This window comes from Pinus tabuliformis, chromosome 8, assembly GCF_031772625.1.
Source record: "Pinus tabuliformis cultivar Carrire ecotype Pingquan chromosome 8, CPIR1, whole genome shotgun sequence".
NCBI classification, from domain to species: Eukaryota; Viridiplantae; Streptophyta; class Pinopsida; order Pinales; family Pinaceae; genus Pinus; species Pinus tabuliformis.
In genome coordinates, this window is record NC_142294.1 from 1,182,505,880 (window position 1) to 1,182,511,177 (window position 5,298).

The window sequence follows — 5,298 nt, forward strand, 5'->3', positions numbered from 1 at the left end:
GAAGAGGAAAAATCTCATTTGTTGAAAGTTTTTGAAAATAATGGCTATAGCATGCAGCAAGGCCTTAAAGCTTTTCTAAGGGCTAGTAAAGAATCAAGGATTAAACCTTCTCGTGATGATACAATCTCCAGCATTCAACTTCCTTTTATTCAAGGGACCACTGATAAGATTTCTCATATCCTAGAAAAGAACAAAGTTTATGCTACCTTCAAACCCCTTAATACCATTAGAACTTCTCTTACATCCGTCAAAGATCCGTAAACCCTAAAGACATGAAAGGTGTCTACTCCATCCCATGTTCCTGTGGGATTCCCTACATTGGGGAAACTGGGCGCTCCATTAACCAGAGAATCCAAGAACATGCAGCATATATTAAGCACAACCACTTTCATTCCTCGAATTTAGCTGAACATGCAGTGAAATCCAATCACCATGTTTGCATCGAGAATTGTCGAGTTATCACCAAGATTGATCACTTCCATCATAGGAAGCTTCGAGAAGCCATTGAAATTGAAAAATGCTATTAATCTTAACAGAGATGATGGTTGGAAGTTAAGTAGAAGTTGGATCCCCGCTCTCTTTTCATAATTCTTTTTCAATAAATATAATAATTAATAAGATTATTTTTATTTTTATATTGCAATTTATATCCTCTTTGATCTCCCTATTAAAATATTACCCAATATTTGAATATAATAATATTTAAATATAATTGTTAAATATTATTCTTTTTTAGTAATAACCATATTAAATTTATTTTTGATTATATAATCACAAATATTCAATTATTATTGTATTATTAAATTAATCTAACTAATTCATATTATTTTAATTAAAATATTAATAAATTAAAATAAAACATAACAAAATAATAATAAATTTATTCAACTAATTTTTAAACCCTTAATTCATAACAACTCTTTTCTAACGGCTAACTCTGGAACAAATGCATCCTTGTTATTTAAACATTTTGATTGACTGATTTTTTCACCTTTGTCGTGATATGAACTATATTTGATGGTTCGAAACGACAAAAAACTCATGATGTGATTAATCTGAAAGAATTCATCAAAATCAGTGTGGATCACAAAAATCTAAAATCAAACAAATAAAAATCTCATTAATAAGTTCAAATCTCTTTTCAGATATTTTTTAAATCATTGTTAAACTTAAAACATCCAAAACCTATTAATTTTTTAATTCTTTTTAACATCTTCAACAAAAAAAAACGTAATATTCATATTACTATTAAAAGAAAAACTGTACATATTCAACCAATACCACTATCATATGCCTTATACTGAAACTAAAATATTATATCCTTCAACATATTCTACCATTTTTGTCCTCCCTAATTAGCTGGAAAGTATATCCTGTCTTCCCTAATACATTAAAATGAGCTCCATGTAGGCAATTATACTTTATACGCTATCAGAAGACAAATATAACAAAACTAAAGTTCTGAAAATTACTTCCCCACCAGTAGCTGGAAAAACATCAGCGCATTGGAATAGATCCCCGCCATTGTGGAGGAAGCTGTGATGGAATATTTTAGGCTCTGCTACAATACTTATATTTTGATAGCTCGCATAAAGGAGATGTTATACAAGGATTTCTTCAAATTCTCAATGCGAAGCATCCAATTTACCAGATTAGGGGAACAAAGACCATTCAATGATTACCCTTGCTTCTCCATAAATGGCTATCTGTTCCAAATTCTGGCATTATACAATAGCGATAACTTCAGCTTTTGTATTTGTACCTTCTCCACCATACCAGTGTATAAAAAGAATTTGTAAAGTTAAATTTCGATAATTAATTGATTATAATGTGAATGTATTATTTTTTGAATTGTTTTTAATATCTAATGGATTATAATGTGAATGTATTAATGGATTATAATGTGAATGTATTATTTTTTGAATTGTTTTTAATATCTCTCAGCTCAATATATCTGAAGTTTATTATTTTTAACATCTCTCATGGATCAATAATGTATTTGTGGTTTTTAGACTGTTTACTTCAAAAAAAATCAATTCTTTTTTTACAGTTTTTTTTTTATGATCAAAATAAATATATGAATGCATCTCTTTATTTTTCTATTTTGTGTAATTTCTCTAGACAAATGAATTAACATTGATCTTTCAACTTGTAAGAATAACAAATTACAAATAAATTATTGTTGCTCCGGGTAAAAGACAACAAATTACAACAAATTATGATCTACATGGCCGTCATCAGAAACAGAAACAATCGATTTCAATATCTGCGTAATGACACTTTTGCTAAAGCTATTACCCTGTAGCCTCTTATGTTTTTAAGACGGTCCACTTTCTTCAATATTGGCTCCATAGTGCAGTTATTACCCTGTAGCCTTTCTGTTTCCGCAACGAAACTGTATATGCTAAACAATCACAGATATTCGCCTTCATATTAACAAAGAAAGACTCTGGGTAGGGTTCTTACAGTCATCAGAGGAGGAAGGGGAGGAAAAGGAATGCATGAAGTCCGAAATGGTCATCAGAGGAGGAAGGGGAGGAAAAGGAATGCATGAAGTCCGAAATGCATTTCAACATGAGATACGCATTCTCAGATTTGGGATTGAAGAGATCGAACACGTGGCCTTCGCCTTCCGTAATAACCAGATCAGCGTCTTTGCCTGCCTTTTTTAAACCTTCATAGTACAGAACAGCACGATCTCTGAGCAGATCCTTCTCTGCCACGAATACAACCATTCGTTCATACACCAGAGTGGACAGATCAGGAGAACGGGGTCCAACTGGGTTAGAAAATGGGTGGTCTTTATCCACTCCTGCAGGGAGGACGATGCTCCATAGTGCATCCGACAACTCCTTAAAACCCTCCGCCTTCGCCTCTGGCCTAACTTCGCGGCCAACTAGTTCTTCCCCATGAAAGCCGGGGTGAACCAGAATGGCCCCTTGGAAACACAGGCCATCCCATTTCCCTCCACTCGCAAGGATTCCCAACTGATGCACGATGTTGCCTCCGGCATTGTCACCTACCACGAACACCTTCCTAAAATCTACGTGTGAAGCGAGCCACGGATCCACGGACACCCCATCCAGCGCTACTGCTTATGTGAAGCGAGCCACGGATCCACGGACACCCCATCCAGCGCTACTGCAAGAACGCCAAAACAATCGTCATAAGCAGCAGGGAGTCGACGCTCTGGCGCTTTCCTGCACTCCACTGATAGGCATATCACCTTGGCTTCTGTAGCGACTTCATTGACATAGTTGTGATAAAGCGGCGAGGCAGCCGATCCAATAGAGAAAGCCCCTCCGTAAATGTACACAAGTACCGTAACTTTCTGTTTTCCATTAGTCACTTCGAACGGAGGAAGGAAGAGTCGAACGAAGACACCTGTTTCAGGATCGATGACCACGTCCTTAGATGACACTCCTCCCTTGGATTCATTACCGAGCTGCGGAGAAGGGGGAACGGTACCCTCGTCGAGCAAGTGTTCAACCGTCCCGTCTTCGTATATCCTCAGATGACCGGGAGCCTCAGCTACGATAGATAAAGAACAAGATGATTCCTCCATAGGTATGTTGTTGGTAGTGCTGCTATCAATCGCAAAGCCGAGGGGAGGAAAGCAGATAAGAATATAATTACAAACGCCAGAGGCTTTAAACCGGACACCCTGATAATTCCCAAACATACATTTGAGTTTAATAACGAACCTTAATGTTCCACTAATATCGTATCATAAACAGGGAAATGTTTTGGACCTTACTTTCATGAAATGATTATGAGGCCTTACCGGGCCTACACTTGTGTAATGTGACGTAATTTGGTGCAAACTTTCATCACTAGTTTCCACTACGGTCCGCCGGTCACTGTCCAATGCGCTGTGGTATCACCATAAAATGCGCTGTGGTATCACCATAAATTACGGAAAGTTTATTTCTTTTTCTTTTCTTCTTTTTTTTTTTTCTTCAAAAGGTGGAAAAACCTATCAAACTCAGTTTGTCAAACCAACAGTGAGGACAGCCATCTCTGGCTGCTATCCGCAAATGTCAGTTGACACATCACTGTTATCAAGGAAAACCACGCCACCTGAAATAACCCGCTGGTGGTCCGTAAGGGAGCAGGCTTTCACTCCTGCCAGATGCCTTTGGGTCTTGGGCCGTTAACCTGTTTCCTTACGTCCGAGGAAGACGAGCTCTTAGCCAAGCAGAAGCAGTTTTAGGGCATACTCCAGGCCCACGGAAAATTTATTTCTATCAGTTGCAGTTAGGGGATTAAATTTGATGGTATTTATTTGTAATTTTCTTATTTAATCGTTAAAGAGTAATCATTGTAAAATTTGTACGACGGTTATTAAGTTTTCACACTTCGATTTAATGAATTACTTAAAATTAGTGATTTTGGTATAAATAAATAAATACTAATTTTAACATTTTAACATAAACAAATAAAAAAATTAAGCGTTTTGATTACTTAGAGTTAAACATAAGTATTGCACTATTTAACATCCCCAATGCTAAAATTTTGAGATGAGATCTAAAAATAAAGCTAGAATATTTATAGTGTATTATAAAAAAAATGTATTTTTGTTTTTACTTGCTATGTAATTTTATATTGTACACATTTAAGCATAATGCATAAACATTTAATTTTAAAGTTTAAAGGTTCAGATTCACACATGTCCATATAATATATATTAGCTATTGGTATTTTATAAAAAAATATTAAGTTTTATTCTTTGTGTAAATGAAATAATTGTTTTTTGTTTGATTTTGAGAGTTTTATGTAGTTTATTTAGTGTTAATATATTTGTGATAGATAAAATGGGTCTATTTATTAGTTTGATTAGAAAACAAATATATTTTGTGGTTGAATATGAGAATCTCAAATGTGTCGTTACTAATGCTATGATGCTCTCAATAAATTTACACTTAAATCTAGATACAACTAGGAATCTCAAACATGTAGTTATTAAGGTTATGATGCTCTCAATAAATTCACACTTAAACCTAAAAACAACTATGTATGTGCCTTTTAGGTGTTAGCCTGTGAGAAGATTATGAATTTCTTCAAAATCCATGCTGGCATATTATTATTTGTTGAAATGTTCTCTCAAATTCTTATTTAAAAGTGGCTTCAATCCTGTATTATTATGTATAAGGTCTTTCTTAAGTACAACTCATCAAATTATATGTCAAAATCAAAGATCATTTGTTTATCTTCAAAATATATTACAGTTAATAAGTTTGACCAAGCTAGTTAAAAATTTAGTATAATTTGAAAAAACTTTGAAATTACGTAAATTGT

General features: G+C 34.5%; 1 pseudogene; it reads right to left on the reverse strand.

Annotated features, from left to right (window-relative positions):
• Nucleotides 1-2,471: 2,471 nt before the first annotated feature.
• LOC149239569 (putative carboxylesterase 2) lies at nt 2,472-3,682 on the reverse strand (annotated as a pseudogene).
• Between the last annotated feature and the right edge of the window lie 1,616 nt (nt 3,683-5,298).